Source organism: Pinus tabuliformis, chromosome 9 (genome assembly GCF_031772625.1).
Source record: "Pinus tabuliformis cultivar Carrire ecotype Pingquan chromosome 9, CPIR1, whole genome shotgun sequence".
Taxonomy (NCBI): Eukaryota; Viridiplantae; Streptophyta; class Pinopsida; order Pinales; family Pinaceae; genus Pinus; species Pinus tabuliformis.
This window is the reverse complement of record NC_142307.1, coordinates 817,720,768-817,747,727: the sequence shown is the minus strand read 5'-3', so window position 1 is coordinate 817,747,727 and position 26,960 is coordinate 817,720,768. Positions and strand designations below refer to the sequence as shown.

The 26,960-nt window shown below is 33.7% G+C and overlaps 1 long non-coding RNA gene across 1 annotated transcript; it reads left to right on the top strand.

Moving 5' to 3' along the window:
• Positions 1-1,640: 1,640 nt before the first annotated feature.
• Positions 1,641-2,260, top strand: LOC149151299 (uncharacterized). Its single transcript, XR_016262196.1, has 2 exons — positions 1,641-1,669; positions 1,842-2,260. It is a non-coding gene; the product is annotated as an uncharacterized LOC149151299 (long non-coding RNA).
• Positions 2,261-26,960: the final 24,700 nt, after the last annotated feature.

The window sequence follows — 26,960 nt, the reverse complement described above, 5'->3', positions numbered from 1 at the left end:
GTGGATGGACAAGAAGGGGTAGAGACTAATAGGCACACATATGTTAGACATGCTTACTGGGTGCACCCTTGCCATGTGTGCTTGGGTGCCTTGGGCACACTTGTTAGGTGTGTTGTGACTTAAGCACAACACCATTAGATGTTGGAAAATTTGAAATCAAGTAATGAAGGGGGTTAAATGCATCATTGATCATAGAAGTTGGTGATGTGGACACTTGAGTCCACTTAAGCATAGAGAGGTTTGTAATATGCCAAAGAAGGATGCAAGTGTGAGACAAGTCTTGTATAAGTAGTGGACACCTCAAAGTTGCTAAGGCATCATCCATTGATCATTCACCAAGAGTGTAAATGAGCTCGATTATCGTGCTAAGTTCAAGGTTGGCATGGTAGGGTGAAACTGCACTAACTGAGTGAGAAGAAAAAGAAGACAAGAATTACAAGAGGCAATCTTTCAATTTTTTAAAGGGTTTGGATTGCGAAAGTCTATTGGGTAGTAGTTAAGGCAATACTTTCTTTGACTCATTGTATATCTAGAATAAAGTTGCAATTATGTTGTTATATATCTGTGACATTTTTTATATGATAACAATAAGGCACTTGCCTTGGATGGTACCTCTACTTTGTGTGTTGTTATAATATGTTTACTTGAATGAATGTTATGTTCCTTGCAATGTATTTTGTTGGTTAAGTGTTAAGTATTGTTGGGATGTTTTAAAGGTTGTGGTGGGACATGTGCCTATTGTTTAATGAATTTGATTAAGTTGGATTCATTTGCATTTGATACATTGTAGCTTACAGTAGAGTTATGAGTAGACCTCAAGTTAAAGTGTGTAGTGTGGTTGTTGTAGGTGTATGTTGGCCAACCGACTGTGGTTGAGTAAAACTAGTGTCACACAACCTCAAGAGTCAAAACAGGCTTGGGGAAACTTAGGTTCTTGTAGAAAAATTCTAGCAAACTGTAGGTTCATGACAAATCGTATCAAAGCAGTGCAAATGTTCATTATGTTTGACCAAACTTGAGGCAAATTAGTAGGTTTGGGGACAAAATCAACCACAAGAGTGACTTAAAGGTTGGAACAAAAACTTTGTTCCTTTTTTAATCAAGCAATCAAGACTACATTTTTGCACAAAAGTTGAATACTTCAACCTCTCTTAACCATGACTTAGAAGGGCGCTTCAAGCTTCGGTGGCAAGTTAAGCAGGTTGACAAAAGTAGGCTGAGGTAGTAAAGTAGATTGAGTCTTTGAGACTTCGGGTAGATTCTTTGCCCATACCTATATGCAGATGGATGGTGCAAAAGAAGAGTATGTGATGACAATGAAGCAATTGAAATTGCCCAAATCTAGTGTTAAGAATGTTGTTTGTTTCCTTTATTATCAGAATCATTTTGCTATTGATTTTCCTTTGAAGAAGATGTTGGAAGACTTGGAAGTACTCCAAGTGCAAAAAATTTAGAAGATAAAAACAACAGTGTTGGGAGGAGCCCAAGTGTACCAAACTTCAAAGGCATAGGTTCTTGATAGGCAAATTTAGGGTAGTAGTTTGGTAGGCAAGTGTACCAAACTTTTGCATGTAGTTTAATATATTTGTGTTAATTAATTCCATAAATTCAACTTAACAAGTTATATTTGTGTTGATGGGTTGAATTTGTTGTTTGGATGGACTCTATGGTATGTAATCTTAGTTGGATTGCCAATATACTTTTAAACCATATTTTCATTTTATTTTTTAGTACTATTAGATATTATATCTTACCTCATTTTATGGTTAACATTGTATAACAAAAACATGCGTTGTGTTATGTAATTAATACTAACATGTAATATTGATTTTTTTTGTCAGAATGCTATAGGTAATGATTGCCAAGACGATGATCCAAATTATGTTCAACATATATCAAGAGATGATGAGGATGAGGATGAGGATGATGGTGGTGAAGGAGGAGATGATGATGATAGTTGCGGTGTTGGTGATGATGTGGATCAGAGTAATGAGGATGGTCAACATGATTATGAGGATGATCTTGGTGGTGGTAGCTAGGCATGCACATGCATTGTTTTTTATGAAGAAATTATTGTGTAGAATGACATTGTTATGTTTAGATGGGTGTTGTGAATTTACCCTATATCAATGAGACATTTTGATTTTGTAATCATACGATGAGTTTGATTTATGTATGTTGTTAATTTATCGTAGAATAACGATATTCATGAAATATTTTGATTTGTTAATCATATTTGAATTTTAGTTGTTTTGATTAAAAATAATACTGATTTTATTAGTATTATGTTGCTATTTTATACATGTTTTGAAAATTGTTAATGGCACATTGTTATTTTTTTGGATGGATGTTGTCAATTTCTCTTAAATTTCTTTACAAATGATTTTGAATTGTGATATCTGCTTTAATGATATTTAGAAACTATCATATATTTCACTATGAATCTATAAAGGGGGTCATATATGTAAAGAAAAATATACTCTATATAAGAAGTCAAATGCGGATGTAACCATGGATGCAAAATTGAAAGTAAAATTGGATGTTAAACTAGGAATTAATACAAAATGCAAACAATTGACATACAAAGTGTTTTAAATTAGAAGTGAAAAATTGTGCAATAGTTGACACAAAGAAGGGAACAAAACATGGCATACAAAAGGATATCAAATTGGGCAAAAACAAGGACACATAAATGGGCACCAAATTAGATGCAAAAAAAGACAACAACTAGATGTAAAATAAGATGCAAAGTTGAGCGTTAAAAAGAAGCAAAAAATGTTACAAATTAATATGCCAAATGATGATGCAAATAATGGTGTAAATTTGGGATGCAAACTTGGGTGCAAAAAAGGAAAAAAAAAAGATGTAAGAAAAGACATAAAACAAGATGCAAAATGGGGCTGAAAAAAGGTGAAACCAAGGATGCCATATTGGATGTAAAAAATGATTCCTAATCACATGCAAATTTAGGCTCGAACTCAGACACAAAATTATATGCAAATGTGGACACAAAATGAGGCAAAAAAAGATGCAAATTTGGATGGTGAAAACGATGTAAAACTAGACACCAAAGAAATGCAAAATTGGATGAAAAAGTCGGTGTAAATAATGGTGCAACATTGGACACAAGTAGACAAAAAATGGTGCAAAAAGGGGCATAAAATAGCTTAAAATTGGATGCAAAACTTGGTGCAAAAACAAATACAAAATTAGACGTAAAAAATGGCTCTACATTGAATGTACCATTAGACACAAAATAAGATGCAAAGGTGGACACAACACATGACTCAACATAAGATGCAAATATAAATGCAAATTTGGATGCTCAAAATGATGTAACATTAGATGCAAGAGATGGTGTTAAAAATGATGCAAAATTGGATGAAACAAATGACGCAAAATATGGTGCAAAATGAGATGGGAAAAATGGAGACAAATCAAACGTAAATGTGGATGTAAAAAATGGTCCAAAAAAAGATGCAAAAATGGGCACAAAAATGGATGCAAAATTTGGTGCTAAATCAAATTCAACACATGGTGCAAAGATAGGCACCAAAGCTGGTGCAAAAATAGAAGCAAAAACTAGTGTAAGACTAGATACAAAACCTGGCGTAAGATTAGATGCAAAAACTGACACAAAATGGATGCATAAAAAGACGTTAAATTGGATTCAAAATACAGTGTAAACTTGATGCAAATGATGGTGCAAAAATGGAAGCAAAGAATGACACAAAATAGGAAGCAAAAGAGAATGAAAAATAGATGCAAAAAATGACACAAAACTAGAAGCAAAACCTGTCATAAAATAAGATGCAAATCTTGGTTCAAAATTTGACGCAATAAATGATGCATAGTTTGGTGTAAAAAATGATGCAAAATCTAGCGTGAAAAAGGATGCAAAATCAGGTGCAAAAAAGGACGCTTTAAAAATTGTACAATAGAGCCAGATTTAGCGCCAGGTTGCTCATCACAATTACAAAAAAAATGCACTAAAATCTGGCGCTAAATCTGGCGCAAATCGCTGGTTTTGTTGTAGTGAATGTTCGTCAAAACATTTATGCAGCACAACTGATTTTTAAATCAACGATATCTCCCTCATCCGGACTCCAATTCGGGCGATTTTTGTTTTGGAATTGGGCATTTTTTCACAAAAAATCTAGATCTGCGATTTGTTTCTTCAAAATTTTCACTAGAAGTTACAGATCTGATCTGCAAAATCTCCGCCCCAAAAAATTTCCTCAAAACAAAAAAAATAATCTGCTTTTCCCAAGAAAGTTCTCTGATACCACTTGTAATAGATATGACATGTAATATATGAAGTAATGCCAATATACCCAATAATTGTAAACAAACACAAAATATAGAAATGCTTCTTTATTAATATCAAACCCTTCAGGTAGGGAAACACCATACAATCAGTCCTTAAGGAAGGAGAAAACTCCACAAGCCATATGCTTGTTCATACATTATTCCTTACATCTCCCAATGGGTTGTCTCTAGCCTCTATATATTATTCATACATACAATACCATGGGCCATTACCATTGTTCTCTCAATACCATATATCTAATACCACGGGCTTACCTTATAACTATGGCCCATATCATTATTACATTATTTCCTTGGGTACCTCCCTCTGTATCCCATACTATCCCCCCTAGGTATGCTAAAAAAGACATGTAGCAAATGTCACAACAAGTGGCCAAGAATAAGGAGAAGACGAGTTATGTTGCAACATCTAAGTTAGACACAAAAGAGGAAGAAAGGGGGAAGCTGGAACCCTAGTCAACCTTGCCCCTAGTATATGACTTCCTTTTTGCGGTTGTTGTGGCACCAGACCTTGCTGGTGTCATAGATGGTGTTGGTTCAAAGGTTGGTGGCGGTGGATTGTTATGCACATGTTCATGTCATAAGGCCTACTAGAGAATCTTCAGGTGCTTACTTGTCGATCATAGTATCTTCGAGCTTTATTTTATTGTTGGTTAAATCTTCTTCCAGAGCTTCTAGGGTGGTTTTGTGATTCAGTGAGGCATGTCAGAGCATCTCTAACTTTTACTTACCATTATGAATATTTCCAACATTGTTTTCTTACCGGTTAGAGTATCTTCTAGAGCTACTTGGGTGTCTTTAGGGTTTTTGCTCGGAAATGTCTATGACCCATTTGGGTCTATGGATGTGCCTTGCTCCTTTTCTTCTGCTTTTAGATTTTTGTTGCGGCTTCTTGACCCACATTGTAATGATTGGTCACCCATTGTTTGGACTAAAATTGATTCTCCCTAGACTAACACTAGAAAGGAAGCTGAATAAGTCAGGTCGGGATTTGAACCCCGACCCTTGCAAACATACACAATACATTTCGCTTGAAAGATAATTGTAACTGTTTAAAACTAATAGATTAACAATGAACTTCAATAAAACCCCCTCACAAATATGCAATCTGCCTATCACCCTTAAGGGTCGGCATTGTTAAAAACGTAATTGGTTAAGTATGCTAACATCACAATAGTGTCCATATAGATCCGCTATTGGAGCCAAGACCTCAAAACACGAAAGAACTCTTTTACGAAAACGTTAAGAAAACTCAAGTACCTAGAGGGGACTTTAGCATGCTCAGAGGACTGAGCAAGAGCTCCCACCAGCATTTTGTGCAAGACACTAACACACGCAACACCCCCCATCCCAGCTGGGAGGAGTAACCCAAATTAAAAAGTGAATAATGAAAAACCAAAATTGTAAAGAAGGGATTGCATCTTGAGTCAAAGGAAACCAAAGAACATCGACAATTACCTGTTTTGGAGACACTTGTGCAAACCCTCGTCACTGCAAAGTATCGAACCGGAGGCCAATACGCCTTCCAAGAAGACTAGAGACAATTAAGGGTCATGGTATGACAACAACAGAAAAAAGTTCAGATTACAAAACAAAAGAACTTTTAAACATTACTTGATCGGTGACTTTGGTGCAAGCCCTTGTTGTTGTAGAGTGCTGAGCCAGAGGCCGATATGGCTGCCATGGAGGCCAAAGACAATTAGGAATCATGGAATGACAACAAAGAACCAGTTTTACAATACAAACCACACTAGCTATGAGCAACAGATCTGTGAGCACCTCGGTATGGAGAAAACCCTTCTGAGCACGCGGTTTCCATCTCCAGGAAGGAAAAGAATGATGAATAACATCATTTTTTCCAAAGCATAGAACCCCCGAGGTTCCCTCCACCGTCTGATCCAAACAGCGAGCGGAGGCCGTTAATCTTGAACTAGTCCTAAGACCATCGACGGAGCGGTACGACCATGAAGACTCTAGAGAGGGGAAGCCTCCACCTAGGTTGATACGATAGCCAGAACATTAATGCAGCGTGGGAGAGCAAGTGGTAAGAGTTAATATCGCTCAGAAAGCTAGACAACTATTAAGTCCAGTTTTAAATGCTAAGGAGTTGGAAAAGTCTTTCATGTGTCAGAGGGACAAGTGGCTTGGTTAGAAAGTCGACTACCTTTTTTCAACTTGTAAATATAGTCATGGAAGGTATGTAAGGGTCGCAGTGGGTCATATTGAAAGGGGTTCACATTTTTAATGTATAAATCTTACAAATAACTAGAATCACTTTGGAAAAACATTTCATAGTTCTGTTAAAAATAGTAATTGTTCACATGGTAATAGTTTTGTATTTAATTTACAATACTTTACTTAATTTACCTTTTTTATTTATGTATATTTTAACTTGTGGATGTGTGACACTACCTGAAAAATAGGTCGTCAACAAACATCATACGGGTGAACTATCGAATTGGATATAAGTTAATTGAAATCATATAATACCAAAATTATATTTAATATATTCACGTCCACTGTAATGAAATTAGATTTTATTTCAAAATATAAAGTTTTGTGATATATTAGTATCAATTTCTTGGTATTGTTTTTTTAGCGTTTGAAGATTGCAAATCAAAGAGATTGAATTGAAAAAAAACTAAAAACAAGAAACTAATAATCCCATAAACTATTTTTAATCGGATAAACTTTAAAATATCATTTCATTTCATATATAATTCTAAATTTGTAAAAGACCCAAATGTGGAATATTATCTGGGATTGGGTACTGGATAGGTGTTACTAGTTTATAGCTATTGTATTAAGAATTTGGTCACCCTAGAGATTAAGGAGAGAACACCTATCATAATGGATGTTTCATGTTACCATAATAGAAAAAAGATTTGGAGCATCAGCAATGCCGTAGCTGTAAAATCGCAAGCAATCTTCGGCCATGATTATACATCCGTATATTGGTATCACACTTTTCAATTAAATAATGTGATTTTTTTTCCTTGGCGACGATGACAAAACTAGACCTTGGGCTTACACTATTTGTATAGTTTCTTGCTTCCTAATCTGTGGATCTTTTATTTAATAATTTTTTATTCTTATATTAACAATTTATTATACATGTTTCATTTTTTATATATATATATTTTAATTTTATTATATTACTTAAGAACAAGATACATTGCAATTAACTAAAGGTCACGTTTCAGCAGTAATTTATGAATTGATTTTAAAAAATTCTAACATTCATTTATTATAAAAATATTTATAATAATTTTGATATTTTTAAAATAATAATTTTATTAGTTTTATTTTAATAAGATTAATTTTCAAAAACTTTAATATTGAATTTATAAAAATAATAATGTAAATTTGTTATAAAATTATATATCTATACTTTTATATTTTTAAAACAATATTTTTAATAGTTTTATTGGCTCTATATTGATAAGGAAATTTATGAATGGATTTTAAAAAATTCTAACATCAAATTTCTAAAAATAATAATTTAAACTTATCATAAAATTATTTATCTATGATTTGGATATTTTTAAAATAGTAATTTATCTATGATTTGGATATGTTTAAAATAGTAATTTTAAAAATCTTATTGGTTCAACATTAAATTTGTTAAAAACAAATTTTATTTGTCTCTAATTTTAATATTTCTAAAATAATAATTTGAATTTGTTATAAAATTATATATTTATAATTTCAATAATGAATTAAAAGTCGAATTTTCTTAATTTTAATTAATTAAAAAAATTCTAAATTGATTTCTAAAAATTCAATCTATTTTTTTTAGAAATAATTTAAATATTAAAATAATTATTCTGAGGTGATTCAATAACTTTTACTAATTTTTTTTTTCTTCTTCTCATTTAATGGAAAACCTGTTTACTAAAATAGAATTTTTTAGTATATAGTAATGTTATTAATCAAATATATATTAAATATTAATTATGGATTTTGATTATATATATATTATTATTGATTTTTTGTGATGTAATTATTGTTTTTAATTGAAATTTGGAGATAATAAAGTAAAATTTTGTGTTTTTTTTTGGATATATTTTCTAGTTAAATTTGTCCATAATTTGGTAAGAATTGTTAGTTTTATTTGTAAAAGAATTTGTGTGGTAGAGATTTATGTATTAAATTTATTTTTGAAAATTTTAAACAACAAAATTTGTGATCTCACCAAAATGTATTTCATCTTATTTCTATAAAAAAAACCAAAACATATTATAATAATAATAAAAAAAACTAAATCATAATTATTAATTAGAACAAAATTCATTGATTAAAGCAATAACATTGTTACCACTTGGCTCTTGTTTTATTTTAATCATCATCGTATTTCTTTTATTGAAAATTTGTACATAAATCTCTATTTTTTTTTGTTACAAATATCAATAATATAATTAAGAATTAAAGATATTCACATATTTTCTTTATTTATTTTTAATAGTAATTTTCTTTCTCTAAACTATATTCACTACACGACTAATTAGTAAGCCCATATTAAAATTAATATGTAAATTTAAAACATAACTTTGAAACATGCCCGTGCTTATGTAACGTTCTCCCCATTCCCATTCTCGTCACCCCATACGTATTCGCACTAAGTTCGCACTAAGCCACGAATACTCCAACCCTGGGAATACTAGGTTCTCCAAGTCGAGAAGGCTAAGCGTATAATATTTCAGCCCAGGCCAATATAAATTAAATGATTAGCCAACAGGCAAATGAGTGATTGTTAGCCATCAAGCTCTCAGGGGTATCCAAGTTTGCATCTCGCTGTTATTCATTTACTACTTATTGCAGATGAAAGCTCCGTTGCTATTTAATTAATAAAAAGTAGACATGAATAATCGTTGTTATTTATGGGCCGTTTTAATGAAATAAACTAATAAAAAATGAATTATTAAATTATTTTTAATGTTGATATTAAATTATTGATATAGTGTTAATAAATATTAATGATGTTATTGTTAATTGGGATTGTCTTGGATGGTTGGAGGAAGGAATGGATCTTCTTCATTGAGGTTCAATTTATGCAAATGACATAAATAGATGTTGACATTATTAATTTAATTATATATAATTATTAGGTGGATGGTAGGGATTTAACCTCCATGGAATATTTTAGAATATTCATATTAGTATACACAAATCATACACCATATGTCGTTTTTACTCACACTCTCTCACCTGCCATGGATCCCACCAAGGATGCGAGGAGATGGTCACTATGCTGACCCAACTTCCAAGGCACCATTATGGAAACGGGATCAATTTTTTCACTTTTTTTCCCTCTTCCAAAATTCGAAGCAACTGCTAGCATTGCATCTATCTCATCAAGACCTTTCTGGTGACATAATTTTGCCTCATTCAGGTTTTGGAACCAAAAATTCTGGTCGATTAAAGTTTGGGCTATTAGGTCTGGTCACATCATCCTCACCTTCCACATGGAACCCATGTGACTCTCCTGTGACTACCAAAGTCATAGTCATCTCATCACTGCATGACAGCTTCGTCCTCGCTATCAGCTCGTTTATGACTTCCCATTACCTACGAGACCCAACATATATATTGTTGCATTACAATGCCACGATGTCTGTTACATAGGTACTAGGCCCGCAATGCCACCTCACCCTGGAAATAAAATCTTGAGGGATTTTCCTTGAGTTTCTCTTTGTAAAAGTCTAGGGTGCCTCACGCAGAACCTGTTGAGGTTATGTGTTAGTATCAACATTTAATCATATACTTAGCATAAAGGCTAAGCCTTTGCCTTCACTTATGCATAGGGTTATTGACATCACACAACTCCCCACCCCACTGAACAAGCCCCATGCATTCCATGTCAACCCAAGACTAAAATCTTGGGACTTTCTTCCATGCCCTCCTTCCAAACAACCTAGGGTCCAGGGTCTGGGGTGACATCACTAGTCCCAAAATGTTGTGGTGACATCTTCCTTTATCTCACCCTCCCCACATCAAGTGCCACATAATTATTTCTTCCACTTAAGGCTCTAGGCCCCTTGCAAATTGCATAATTTTCATCATATGGGAAATGTGGTGTTTACCATAGTCTTTTACCAAGCATTGACATTGGTCCCACTGCCACATCATTTAGGGATTTTAAATCCCTTGAGTTCTACCTGGGCCTCCCTTCGAAGCCATCAGGATGCCAAACCTTCAGAGTCCATCTAACAATGAGAAAATGTTTATGACACCAACAACCTAGATTGAGTCTAGAGGTCACCCGACCCCATAATACCATCTCGTACTTGGTATTGAATGCGAAGAATTTCCCCCCTTGTGCTCTATTTGAAACTCCCAGGGAGAAACCTCTTGGGTCATCAACGATTATACAATGCTTAGCCCTTAACGACTCAGATTCCTCCTACTTAAGCACTTAGTCGACATGCCTTATCACAAGGTTGAACGACGTTTAAGCCATTTCCTCTAGGGTTTCCTCCCTCCCGAACACACACACACACACACATATATATAGTTGTGAAACTCCTTTGGAGTTATCCCTCCTTATATTTCCGAGACTCAACCATGGCCATTAAACTAATATATATATATATATATATATATATATATATCCTATGCTATCTCTGCTAATATTTGTAATAAATAAGGCCAACTCAGCATGTAATAGGAAATTAAGAAACATAGCTATCCCTCTTGAGCTTCTTAGCGAATATTGGCCTATCGTGGCCATATATAAACACACACACACACACACAAACATATATACACACATATTTGTATATTTACAAATGTATCTCTCTTGAGCTTATAACATAGAATTTAAGTCATAATAACTAAATCCTTTTAGTCAAGCCACCATTTAGTTAACAGAGATGTGCCCATCTCACAAATTCATACCTTTTAGGTTGTCATTCCTTGTATATTGCACAACATTTAGCAATATTCATTCACACCTGAATTAACACTCCTCAATATTAACATGATCAATAAACCAACATATTAAACATATGCATGATATTCAAAATGTGGAGGCTTAAATAAACACTTATCTAATGAAGTGTGATTTGGAAATTGAGATTGAGACTTTAACTCTCCACCCAACCTTAGACAACCTACAACCACATTTACTTGTAGTGTTGATGAGTCCCATCAATAGGTACATTTTTAAGATTAATATCCCACCCTCCATCCTTAAAACAATCATTCTCTTGCATTAATTCACATTTTTTGTTATATTATGCTTAGTAAGAGGAGTAAAAGGTGTTTGTCATAATATGTGGCCTAATATGGTTTAATTGTAGGAAAATGAAGCATTTCTAAGGCTATTACTATGCAAGGGATTAATTGAGACAACTAGGATAGAATCTAGGGGATTTTTCCACCTCCTTAACTCCCTAAAATCGGCTTGGGATCACCATATCCTCTCGAACAAGCTCGAGTTCATTGGCATCTGGGTGACTCCTAGTCCAAGTAAAGATCAAGAAGGACAAGATCCACCATTTTCGAGATCAAGGAGGGAACCATTCGTACTTTCAACGAAGCTTCTTCATGTTCCATTTTGTATAAATAAACCAGAAGAAAATCTCATTATCAAAGTTTTTTTTTCAAATATGTGTAGCTATGGAGATCCAAGCCTGACATTGTTATTTTCAACTTTTATGTGATGTATTAGACCTGCACTTTTTGATAATGAGAAGTTGGATTTTAAGCTTCATATGAGCTAGTTTCATAGGGTTGAGACCCTTGGGCTTGGGCCCAACCTAGAGGCTTTGGTCCCTCTTCTTGTACTTATTTTTCTTCTTGATTTCAAGAATTTCATAGTTTCCTACATTTTAGTAAAAAATAACCTATAAAATCTTCTGGTTGGAGTCTCTACATCACCTCTGTTGTGGGAGAATGAGTGGAAGGATTCACAGCCACAACAAAAAATGGCTATGTTTATGATTTCTTGGAAACACATTAGTGTTAGTTGTCATGTTTTTCATTTTCTTTCTGTACTTTAGGAGTTATTTTAGTGATTAGATCAGTGGTATTGCATGAATTATATGTCATTTAAACTCAAATCATCTTTTCCACCATAAGTTATTTCATTTTGTAAATGATAAATGGACAAATGCATGTGATTTATTGTACGGTTGATTGATCTGCAAGGAAGGGCACCTTCACCACTTCCATCCTAATCTCTTTCATCTTCTCCTTCCACCTCCAAAATCTGTCCCAAAAACCCTGTTTTATAAGCTATTATGCCTAGGTCACTAAGAGCACTCTTCCTAGTGCAAGATAGGCCTCCGAGAGGTCTTGAGATTGGCTAGGGGCTCAAACAAAACTCCTTTCATTTTCTTTAACTACTATCCACCTCTTCATACCCTCAAGCCAATGTTTTCACCTTCAAAAACCATTCAGATGCCATCTTGTAGCATTACAAACCTTCCCATAGCATTACATGCCTCTTATAGCAATCACCTGTAGCAAACCTATAGAAGCGTTTTCTTTCATCAGTTTGACCCCCACTGCAACTTTGACTTAACATAGATACATCAATACCCACATCTATGATAACATGATCAAGGAAAGCTCCTAGGCCCTCTAAACCTTCATCTTCGTCACTGCAAAAACAAAGTAGATTTAGTTTCTTTATTATGCAAATAGGTTATTGATTTATGAGCAAGTGTGAGCTACGTAGATGGTACATGAAATTCTAATTGGTAGTTTGATGAATCATGCAAGACAAACTTGTTTCCTTTATGAAAGTAGATGAGGTAATTTGATGAATTATGCAAGATAACGTAGCTTTATTTCTGCAAGTAGGCATTAGAGAAACTTTCAGCCTAAAACTGATCTCCCAAGGAAAAATAATAAAATAATAGTTGAAATAATAAAATAAGAGATGAATTTTGGAGGGAAAATAAGAAAACTACTTTTTTTAATTGTATTTTTGGCTTATCTCCTTATAGTTTTACTCAAATTTCAAGTGTAGACACTCGTTGGATGTAGAATTAAATTTTGCATACAGTTCAACATGATTTTTTAATGTATATTCAATTTTTATCAATGTGATTCTTCTCAAAAGTATGCATGATGGGAACTCATTGGATGTGAATTTAATTTCATATCCAATGAGTGTTTACACTTGAAATTTGAGTAAACCTATAAGAAGATAAACCAAAAATACAATTAAAAAAGTAGTTTTTCTTCTTTTCCCTCCAAAATATTTACATGTACCTCTTTTTAAATTTAAAGGATTTTGATTGTTTTACATATTATGACATGGAAATTTCATGGGCACTTTTAGGCTAAAATTTCCTCCAATGTTAGCCTTTCTCCTTTCATGAATTGAGTAGGTAAGGATTTATAGGTTTAGTCAATGGCATTTCTATTTTCATAGCTAAAAGAAACTTAAAATTGTCCTTTTATCAATCTTTCATTCTAATTCAGTAGGAGGAAGGGTCTTTGAGAACTTTTTAATCTAATGTCATAACTGAGGGTGGAATGGGTGGAATCCTATTTGCTATGCATATAGCACTATCACCTCGAAGTTTGTATAAACCTCAGGTTGATAATTTGAGTTTAGGATCCCTTGGGAGTTGCAACATTCTTGGTGGAATACCAAGGCTCACCACTTTTTAGTGTCATTGTTGGGGAGGTGTCTAAGTAGATGTTTTTTTTGCTTAAGCATTGTTTTCTATTTTGAAAACAGATTTTGAAAAAGTAACATTAAAAAAATGTATTTCATGCCTTGTAGGAGTAGGGATATCAAGGAAAATTCTTACCAAGAAACTCCACACCCTCAAACAGTCAATCTTCGCTCTTCTTTGGTGACTCTCAGCTTCCCTCTTTGACTATAGGGGAGTTAGAAGACCCTCTAGCTGAGCAACCTAAAATTTTTGAAGAACATATTAGGGAAGAAGAAGAACCCAATTCACCTACCCAAAATATGATTGAAAATAGGGACAATGAGGTTTCCCTATCAGAGACACCAATGGAGAGGTTAGAATGAAGAATATAAGCTCTAATGCCCTTCCACACTTCCATGGTTGAACCTCAGAGGATCATGATACCTTTATGTTTGAATTTTTTGTTTTCTGTAGGACCTATAACTATGCCTCTGATGAGAAGAAGTTGAATTTATTCCCCTCTTCCCTTAAGGATTTAGCCTTGCGCTGGTCTATGGGTTTCCCTAAGGGTAGCATTACTACCTGGACCCAAATGCAACAAGCCTTCAGGAAAAAGTACAGGGACTACTGTAGGTCAAAAGAAACCAAGCAAGAAATCTTTAGGATGACCCTTGGACTTGATGAATCCTTAGAAGACTATGAGGAGAGATTTCAACTCAGTTATAGGAGGGCCAACTACAGCCTTGATCTTAAATCACTTAAACTAGTTCTTCTCCAAGGGATCAGGGAAGACATGTTGGAGACTCTCAACATACTTTTTGGGGGATATATCTATCATTTATCCTATGATGACATTAAGACTATGTTCAAGAATCACTCTAGGGCCGCTAGAAAGAAGGGTAGGGCTAGTCAAGGCTTCATCATTTCCTCTCCCTCCATAACATCCATTAAGAATGAGATAGGCAACATGCTGGAGGATTTCAAGAGTGAAATGATGCATAACTTTTCACTGCAAATGGATTCCATGAAAATCAAAAGAAAGGAGGAAGCAGAAAGGGCAGAAACTATTTTCTGCCCAAGATGCACCAAAAGACATCCTAGGAATGAGTGCCCCTTAAATTTCATAGAGGTATGCGTTGTAAAATGATTAATTTTGGTACACTGAAAATTAAAAAAAAAGTTCAATGAGAAATTTCCCATTTCCTTCTGGGCCAAATTGTGAGATATGTATTTATGATGCTTTCGAATGGTTTATTTTTATATATGATAATTTTATTTTAAATAATTTATTTTTATAGAAATATAATTATATATGTTTATGGAAATATTTATTTAAAATTAAAATTATATTATAAAAATTCGATCCTGATTGTAAACCAAGTCAGAAGGTAAAATCATATGGCCCACCCCACACTCAGCCATTTAAACCCACCTATTTTCCCATGCCTCAGATATGGGCACATTAATACAAGGGCTAAAAATAATTTTTGGACCCCCTAGCTCTTCTGACGAAAAACAGTTTTAATGAAAGACCCCAAACCTACGTGTCACCACCTTATAAATTTGCAACCCCCTTCCTAAACCACTTGCCACTACCCCCTCTACAAACCAAAAACTTTATTGTTTTGAGTTTTATAAATGTGAAACCCCCAAACCAAACTTCGCAGCCCCCTTCCTAAACCACTTACCACTACCCTCCTCTGCAAACCATAAAGTTTATTGTTTTGACTTTTATAAACCTAACTTCGCAGGGCCATTCCTAAACCACTTACCACTACCCCCCTCTGTAAACCATAAACTTTATTGTTTTGATTTTTATAAATGTGGCGGGAATGGAATTTTATGTGATTATGAAATAAATGCTTTATTGTTTTGACTTTTATAAATGTGGTGGCAATGGAATTTGATACGATTATGAAATAAATGCTATGTGGATGCGAGGCCAAATGCATAAGATAAGGTGAAACTACATTTTACAGGAAATTCATAGCTGGAAGACCAAGTGGGTGAAATAAATTTACAGGCATGGTTAAATCAATTTACAAAAATGGTTAAATCAGTTTACAGGTGTAAAATCACATTGTAGGTGAAAGTAAAAGAGTAAAGTGAAGACACTCTACCAATCACACAAATCAACACATGGTTTTGCAAAACCATCAAGTATTCTACAAGGGTAAAAGGAATTCACAGATATGAAATACATTTACAGAGGAAAGTGAAAAGGAGAAACAAGTCATGGATTTTAAAAACTACACATGGTTTTGTAAATCCATGGGAATGAAAAACAACACATGGTTTTGGGAATACATGATAAGGAAAGCAATGCATAATCGGTGGATGAATTATTCAACAAAATTTATTTAAACAGATATTTTCTGAAAATAGAAAAATATAAAATTCATTTACAAAATATTTGAAAATATTTATAAAATATTTCATTCCAAATATTTAATGAAATTTTTGAAGCATTGTCAAAAAATGACATAAAATCATTCCAAGAAGATCTTCAACAACAACATCTTAAACCCCATATTTTAAGGCACAAAATTATCAATTGAAGGACAAATGACAAAATCAACAACTCTAGATGGCATGGAGATATTAGCATTCATAAGGCATGCAACAACATAAGACCAACCATATTGATTTCTTTTCTGCAAATTTTCAGTAGTCATTCAACTAATTTCCAGATATCAAGGCACAATATTTTCAAACTGTTCCAAATTTCTGGCAGAGTATCTAGGGATTTTTTATTTTTAGTATATTCTTTATAATATTATTCTAGAGATATTTGTAACAAATCTTGATATTTTAAATCAAGATATTTTGTAATACTTGTATAAATAATTCATCAATTGAGATGGAAGGTGTGGGATTTTGATGTCAAGGCTTTTCACTTTGTAATAGCTTCTATTATAGTATTTCTAATGAAAGCCTTTTGGCTCCAGTTTGACAGAATTTTGTGTTTTCTAGTATGTCTTTCTAGTGTTTCATATCTTATTTCTACACATCTTCAAAGCATTTATATGAAGGTGTGGGTAAGTGTAGATTAAGTCTTAATCTCTCTGAAATCCCCTGCAAATTAATAGCCATGAAAAGATATTAGCTTATTAGACTATCTGTCCGAAATAGCTTCTCTTAGAATTGGTTTTAGTTTGGCCTTCATTTTCCTTTCAACATATTTTGTTGAGTTGTACAATTCTTCTACACACATCTAAATTTCCCTAGTTGTTAAAAAGTCTCTCTGATTGCTTAGTTATTAAGAATCTCCTTACATTATTCTATCATAATCCTTGAAAAGCTAAGTCATTATGTCAGATTGGAAGCTGACACTTTGAGAAGGGACCTTGTGAGAGAGGAATTTAATCATAAATATGGATTGTCATTGATCACCAACCACCCCCAATTAAAAGCATAAATCTAGCTATTGTGCTTCAAAGGTTGTTGTCCAATGACAGGTGAACAAAACTAAACAAAGCCTCGTAACCACTCAGGGAGACCTCTCTGGTTCAATGGCCATCTTAAACGTAAAGGTTGGTTGAGTTGGTTTCCTAGCGTAGTTTTTGCAACCAAGGATTTCCTATGGGAAACAGGTACAACATCTAGCATCATTTTCAAGGAGCGAAGTAACAAAGATATCTTTCTCCAGGGAACGATAAAGATTAGATATATTCATTGCTAGTGAACAAGGAGTAGGCATTTATTATTGGTTGCATTTCCTTCACCTTGCGACTCCACTTTGTCATATGTTGATTCCATTGGGTAACTGATCCCACTGTTTCGAAATTTCAGCTACCTTTACTTCTATGCAAGGTTCATTGATACTTGCAATCAACATTATATGTCTCTCCCTCTCAGCCATGGTCAGAAATCTAAAATGTCTACAAAGGATGCAACTTTTAAAGTACACCTGCGAGTATAAGTTTCCCATGGGATTTCATGTTCATATTGTATGTATTCTTCATATTTTTTGTTCTTGGCAACGTGGTTTGTCAATAAATCCACTCCACACTTAGTTACATTGGAAAGAATATTACACCTAACAGTGTAAAGTTTTTCAGTTTAGTGAGATAGAGGTTTGGGTATTGAATAAATATTCTGAGTTTGAGTTTGCAGTAGATCATCATGTTCATTGTCTATGAGCGATGTCATTTGAAGAGTATACGATAGATCAACTTATATTTTCAGTCTCTAGAAATTTTCAGTTTTTAGATTTCAGTATGAAAGAGTATTCTAATTAGTGCAGGGATATGGTTTCATTTTATAGTTGTGGGTTGCAGTATGCAGTAGCAGAGTATTCAAATGACAACACTAATCTGTGGGGATTGGTTATATTTCTACATAAGATGGAAAATCAGTGGTTGATGGTTTTTTGGTATGAATCCATTGCCAACACTAATGGAAACTTGTTTATTAATTCTTTGCATCCCATAGGAGGGAGCAGTCCCAATTGTAGCTGATGTTGTAACATGATTAATTTTTGTACACTAAAAAAAAAAAAAAAAAATCAGTGAGATATTGGCGGGCCAAATGCTGAGATATATATTTATTATGCTTTCGAATGGTTTATTTTTACATATGATAATTTTTATTTTAAATAATTTATTTTTATAAAAATATAATTATATATTTTTATGGAAATATTTATTTAAAATTAAAATTATATTATAAAAATTTGATCCTAATTGCAAACCAAGTTAGAAGTTAAAAGCTTATAGCCCACCCCGCACTCAACCATTTAAACCTCCCTATTTTCCTATGCCTCGAGATATGAGCACATTAATCCAAGGGTTAAAAATATTTTTTGGACCCATAGCTCTTCCGACATTTAACAAGGGGAGGTCCAAAAAGCAATTTTGAAGGAAGACCCCAAACCTGCATGTCACCACCTTATAATTTCGTACCCCCTTCCTAAACCACTTACCACTACCCCCCTCAACAAATCATAATCTTTATTGTTTTGAATTTTATAACTGTGGCGGGAATGGCATTTGATACGATTATGAAATAAATGCTTTATTGTTTTGACTTTTATAAATTTGGCAGGAATGGAATTTGATGCCATTATGAAATAAATGCTATGTGGATGGGAGGCCGAATGCAAAAGATAAGGTGAAACTACATTTTACACGAAATTCATAGATGGCATACCAAGTGGGTGAAATAAATTTACAGGCATGGTTAAATCAATTTACAGAAATGGTGAAATCAGTTTACATGTGTAAAATCATGTTGTAGGTGAAGGTAAAAGAGTAAAGTGAAAACACTCTACGAACCACACAATTCAACACATGGTTTTGGAAAACCATCCAAGTATTCTACAAAGGTAAAAATCAACACATGGTTTTGCAAAACCATCCAAATATTCTACAAAGGTAAAAGGAATTCACATATATGAAATAAATTTACAGAGGAAAGTGAAAAGGAGAAACAAGCTGTGGATTTTAAGAACTACACATGGTTTTGGAAATCCATGGGAATGAAAAACAACACATGGTTTTGGGAATACATGATAAGGAAAACAAACCATAATGGGTCGATGAATTATTCAACAAAATTTATTGAAAGTGATAGATAGAAAAATATGAAATTCATTTATACAATATTTGAAAACATTTATAAACTATTTCATTCCAAATATTTTATGAAATTTGTGAATCATTATCAAAAAGTGACAGAAAATCTTCCAAGCATATCTTCAAACTCCATATTTTAAGGCACAAAATTATCAATTGAAGGACAAATGGAAGAATCAACAACTTTAGAGGGCATGGAGATATTAACATTAAGAAGGCATCTAGCAGCAGAAGACCAACCATATTGATTTCTTTTCTTCAAATTTCTAGCAGTCATTCAACTAATTTCCAGAAGGCAGAACACTTTCAAACTATTCCAAATTTCTGGCAGAGTATCCAGGTATTTTTTAATTTTTAGTATATTTTTTAGGATATTATTCCAGAGATATTTGTAACAAATTAAAACTTGTATAAATACTTCATCAATTGAGATGAAAGGTGTGGGCTTTTGATGCTAAGGCTCTTCACTTTGTAATAGCTTCTATTATAGTATTTATAATGAAAGCCTTCTGGCTCCAGTTTGATAGAATTTTGTGTTTTCTAGTATGTCTTTCTAGTGTTTCATATCTTATTTCTACACATGCCCAAGGAATATATATGAAGGTGTGGGTAAGTGTAGGATTAAGTCTTAATCTCTCTGAAATCCCCTGCAGATTAATATCCATTAAAAGATATTATCTTATTGGACTATCTGTCCGAAATATCTCCTTATAGAATTGGTTTCAATTTGGCCTTTAATTTCCTTTCAATATACTTTGTTGGGCTATACAAATCTTCTACACACATCTAAATTTCCCTAGTTGTTAAAAAGTCTGTCTAATTGCTTAATTATTAGGAATATCCTTACATTATTCTATCATAATCCTTGAAAATATAAGTCATTCTATCAGACTGGAACCTGAAACTTTTAGAAGGGACCCTGTGAGAGAGGCATTTAATTATAAATAGGGATTGTCATTGATCGCCACCCACCCCAAATTAAAAGCATAAATATGGCCATTGTGCTTCAAAGGTTGTTGTTCAGTGACAGGTGAACAACATTAAACAAAGCCTCGTAACCACTGAGGGAGACCCCTTTGGTTCAAGGGCCATCTTGAACCTAAAAGTTGGTTGAGTTGGTTTCCTGGTGTAGTTTTTGCAGCCAAGGACTGCCTACGGGAAAAGGTACAACCTCTGGCACCGTTTCCACGGAGCGAAGTAATGAATATACCTTTCTCCAGGGAATGATAAATATTAGATCTATTCCTTGCTGGTGAAAGGAGTAGGTATTTATTATTGGTTGCATTTCTTTCACTTGGTGACTCCACTTTGTCATATGGTTATTACATTGGGTAACGGATCCCACTGTTTCAAAATTTCAGCTGCCTTTACTTCTATGCAAGGTTCATATACTTGTATTCAACGGTATATGTCTCTCCCTCTCAGCCATGGTCAGAAATCTAAAATGTCTACAAAGGATGCAGCTTTTAAAGTACACTTGCAAGTATAACTCTCCCATGGGATTTCATGTTCATATTGTATATATTCTTTAGATTTTTTTGCTGCTCACAACGTGGTTTGTCAATAAATCCACTCCGCACTTGGTTACATTGGAAAGCAGATTACACCTAACAGTGTAAAGTTTTTCAGTTTAGTTAGATAGAGGTTTGGGTATTGAATAGATATTCTAAGTTTGAGTATGCAATAGATCAATGTGTTCATTGTTTATGAGTGATGTGATTTGAAGAGTATATGATAGATCAACTTATATTTTTAGTCTCTAGAAATTTTAAGTTTTTAGTTTTTAGTATGAAAGAGTATCCAAATTAGTGCAAGCATATGGTTTCATTTTACAATTGCAGGTTGCAGTATGCAGTAGCAGAGTATTCAAATGAAAACACTGATTCATGGGGATTGGTTATATTTCTACATAAGATGGAAAATAAATGGTTGATGGTTTTTTGGTATGACTTCATGCCTAACACTAAAGGAAACTGATCTACTAATTCTCTACATCCCATAGGGGGAAACAGTGCCCATTGGAGCCGATGTTGTAACATGATTAATTTTGGTACACTGAAAATTAAAAAAAAAATCAATCAGTGAGAAATTACCCATTTCCTTTCGGGCCAAACACTGAGATATATATTTATTATGCTTTCGAATAGTTTATTTTTATATATGATAATTTTTATTTTAAATAATTTATTTTTATAAAAATATAATTATATATTTTTATGAAAATATTTATTTAAATTAAAATTATATTATAAAAACTTGATCCTAATTGCAAACCAAGTCAGAAGGTAAAAGCTTATGGACCACCCCACACTCAATAATTTAAACCCCTTATTTTCCCATGCCTCAAGATACGGGCACATTAATCCAAGGGTTAAAAATATTTTTTGGACCCCCAGCTCCTCCGGAATTTAACTAAGGGGGCATCTGAAAAGCAGTTTTAAAGGAAGACCCAAAACCTACGTGTCACCACCTTATAACTTTGTACCCCCTTCCTAAACCACTTACCACTACCCCCTCCGCAAACCATAAACATAAACTTTATTGTTTTGACTTTTATAAATGTGGCGGGAATGGAATTTGATAGGATTATGAAATAAATGATTTATTGAATACTATATGGGAATGGAATTTGATAGGATTATGAAATAAATTCTTTATTGAATACTATGTGGATAGGAGGCTGAATGCAAAAGATAAGGTGAAACTACATTTTACAGGAAATTCAGAGATGGCAGACAAGGTGGGTGAAATAAATTTATAGGCATGGTTGAATCAATTTACAGAAATGGTGAAATTAGTTTACATGTGTAAAATCATGTTGCAGGTGAAAGTAAAAGAGTAAAGTGAAAACACTCTACCAACCGCACAAATCAACACATGGTTTTGCAAAACCATCCAAGTATTCTACAAAGGTAAAAATCAACACATGGTTTTGCAAAACCATCAAAGTATTTTACAAAGGTAAAAGGAATTCACATATATGAAATAAATTTACAGAAGAAAGTGAAAAGGAGAAACAAGTCATGGATTTTAAAAACTACACATGGTTTTGTAAATCCATGGGAATGAAAAACAACACATGATTTTGGGAATACATGATAAGGAAAACAACGCATAATGGGTGGATGAATTATTCAACAAAATTTATTTAAAGAGATAAATAGAAAAGTATAGAATTCATTTACAGAATATTTGAAAACATTTATAAAATATTTCATTCCAAATATTTTATGACATTTGTGAAGCATTGTCAAAAAGTGACATAAAATCATTCCAAGCATATTTTCAACGACAACATCATAAACCCCTTATTTTAAAGCACAAAATTATCAATTGAAGGACAAATGGTAGAATCAACAACTTTAGAGGGCATGGAGATATTAACATTCAGAAAGCACCTAGCCGCAGAAGACCAACCATATTGATTTATTTTCTGCAAATTTTCAGTAGTCATTCAACTAATTTCTAGATATCAAGGCAGAATACTTTCAAACTATTCCAAATTTCTGGCAGAGTATTTAGGGATAGTTTTAGTTTTAGTATATTTCTTAGGATATTATTCCAGAGATATTTGTAACAAATCTTGATATTTTAAATCAAGATATTTTGTAATACTTGTATAAATACTTCATCAGTTGAGATGAAAGGTGTGGGCTTTTGATGCCAAAGCTCTTCACTTTGTAACAGCTTCTATTATAGTATTTCTAATGAAAACCTTTCGGCTCAAGTTTGACACAATTTTGTGTTTTCTAGTATGTCTTTCTAGTGTTTCATATCTTATGTCTACACATGTTCAAATCATTTATATGAAGGTGTGGGTAAGTGTATATTAAGTCTTAGTCTCTCTGAAATCCCCCGCAGATTAATAACCATTAAAAGATATTAGCTTATTGGACTATCTGTCTGAGATAGCTCCTCTTAGAATTGGTTTCAGTTTAGCCTTCAATTTCCATTTAATATATTTTGTTGGGTTGTACAAATCTTCTACACGCATATAAATTTCCATAGTTGTAAAAAATTCTGTTTGATTTCTTAATTATTAGGAATCTACTAACATTCTTCTATCATAATCCTTGAAAATATAAGTCATTCTGTTAGGCTGGAAGCTAACACTTTGAGAAGGGACCCTATGAGAGAGGCATTTAACCATAAATATGGATTGTCATTGATCGCCAACCACCCCAAATTAAAACCATAAATCTGGCCATTGTGCTTCAAAGGATGTTGTTCAGTGACAGGTGAATAGCATTAAACAGAGCCTCATAACCATTGAAGGAGCCCCCTTTGGTTCAAGGACCATCTTGAAACTAAAGGCTAGTTGAGTTGGTTTCCTAGCGTAGTTTTTGTAGCCAAGGACTGCCTACGGAAAACTGGTACAACATCTGGCGCCGTTGCCGGGGAGCGAAGTAACAAAGGTATCTTTCTCTAAGGAATGATAAAGATTAGATCTATTTCTTTCTAGTGAACAAGGAGTAGGAATTTATTATTGGTTGCATTTCTTTCACCTGGCGACTCCACCTTGTCATATGGTGATTCCACTAGGTAACCGATCTCACTGTTTTGAAATTTCAGTTGCCTTTACTGCTATGGATGGTTCATTGATACTTGCAATCAACAGTATATGTCTCTCCCTCTCAGCCATGGTCATAAATTTACAAAGGATGCAACTTTTAAAGTACACCTATGACTATAAGTTTCCCATGGGATTATAAGTTCATATTGTATATATTCTTTAGATTTTTTTCTGCTCACAACGTGGTTTCTCAATAAACCCATGGAATTTACTCATGGTATTGTAAGTGGCATCCACTTATGGTATTTATCCACCCATGGTATTGTAAGTGACATCCACCGATGGTATTCATTCACCCATGGTATTTTTCTATGGTATTGTGACTTCCACCCATGGTATTCATTCACACATTGAATTGACCTATGGTATTGTGACATCCACCCATGGTATTCATTCACCTATGGAATTGACCCATGGTATTGTAACTAAAAAATATTATAAGTAACAAGTCACATTTTGTAAAATGACAGTTTGTCTGCCACAATGTAGCTTTTATAGTTCTTTTCTGTTTTAATAAAAAATTTCTTTGTGGTTTTGTTTATTGGGAACTCTCCTTTTTTTCTTCTGGCATTTCAATTTTTCAGATCTTGAGGGCCTCTCCTTTAAGATCCATTTCAATTTTTCAGATCCTGGGGGCCTCTCCCCCAAAATCCATTTCAATTTTTTAGATCTTGGGGGCCTCCCCACAAGATCTGGATCAATGGTATCAAAGTAGGTTATGATTCCATGGGAATGGGGGTTTGATGCATATTTCAATTTCAAATTTTGCAGCAATATTCAACAAACTTCATGCATGTGCTACGACCTCCACAAAGCACTTTCTTGGGCAAAGCAGGAAGAATTTGTCTTTTTCCATTTTTTTGCAGGAATTTTTTGGGCGGTGAGTTTGCAGATCATATCTGAAAATTTTGGTACAAAATTTACAAAAAAATAATAACATATCTGGATTCCTTGCGAAAAAATACCCAAATTCAAAAAACAAATTGGCTGAATCGGAGTCCAGATGAGGGAGATATCACTGATTTAAAATCAGCTATGTTGTAGAAATGTTTCTGATGGCAATTCGTGGAATACGACTCTCCTATAATTCTTTGTAGATTTCATGTAGAATTTTAGAAAACTGATTACACATCTAAGCTCCTCTCGAAAAATTACTCAATTAAAAAAAATGGGTCTAATCAGAGTTCGGATGTGGGAGATATTGCTAATTTAAAATCAACTATTTTTTCAGAACTTTTGTGACGACAGAAAAGTTGCAGCGTGAATATGAGATTCTAGAGTGTCTAGATAAGGATTTCCAACACATGGGAAGATGCAGAATGGTCCATTTGTTTCCAAAAACAAGTTATAATAACTATTTTGAGTTATATTGACCGAGTTATGTCCATTTTAATTCAGGGGCAACATTTGGAGCGGGTTCCCTTTGAAGATGTGCCCTCTGACCCTAGGCTATAGGCACCTGCTACTTCATCAACAACCAACATCACGGTTATGGATCAACCACACAAAATCCTTGTCTTTGAAATCCATTTGCCAGGACACACATTGTTAGTATCACAGTTGGTCACAAGCATTACAGGGTATCTCTATCCTCGGATTTTCGTTTGTCATGGTTATGGGTCATCCACAAACCCACACTTCATCGAAGTCCATTTGCTAGGCCGCCCACTGTCAATGTCGCAGTTGGTCACAAGCATTACATGGTATCTCTATCCTCGGATCTTCGTTCATCATGGTTATGGGTCATCCACAAACCCACGCTTCATCAAAGTACATTTGTTAGGCTGCACACTATCAGTATCATAGTTGGTCACAAGCATGACAGGGTATCTCTATCCTCAGATCTTCATTCATCATGGTTATGGGTTAACCACGTAAAACCCTTCTCTTTAGTGACTCTTCATATTCAACAAAGGCTTTGTAGGAGAGAAAATCACGTAATGGGTGCCATTGCTTCTTAAGGAGAGAGGAATGATCTGAATGAAAAATGGCATCAACCCATGGTATTCATCCCCCCATGTTATTCATCGACCCATGGAATTTACCCATGGTATTGCAAGTGGCATCCACCCATAGTATTTATCCACCCATTGTATTGTAAGTGACATCCACCCATGGTATTGTGACATCCATCGATGGTATTCATTCACCCATGGAATTGACCCATGGTATTGTGACATCCACCCATGGTATTCAATCACCCATGGAATTGACCCATGGTATTGTAACCGAAAAATACTATAAGTAACAAGTCACATTTTGTAAAAGGAAAGTTTGTCTACCATAATGTAGCTTTTACAGTTCTTCTCCATTTTAATAAAAATTTTCTTTGTGGTTTTGTTTATCGGGCATTCTCCTCTTTTTCTTCTGGCATTTCAATTTTTCAGATCTAACAATGTAAACTTTGAAATAGGAACTAATACTGTTACTCGTTTCGTAGAGATAGCAAAAAATTGATCCGATTTTGAAAAGGGGCGATGTAGAACACACATTTTTTTAGAGCATAGTTTTTGACACTTTAAATAACCGATACGATTACCCGTTTCATAGGAGTAGGAAAAGTGTGACCCGATTTTGAAAAGCGGTAATGCAAAATACAATTATTTTTTTTGGGAGCATATTTTTAACACTTTAAATTTTCTTATGTATCAAATATAAATATTTGTTTTAAATGTTAGTGATTTTCATGCTGATTTCGAAACGTGCTCATGCAACTTGTAACACATATCATTTTTTTGGAGGACTTATTTTTCACACTTTAAAATTTATTATGTCTATTTTTTTTTTAAATTATGTTTATTTAACGAATTTTTAGTTTGTTTTATATTTCTTTTTTAAAATTTTGATTAATTAAAAAAAGCAAATATA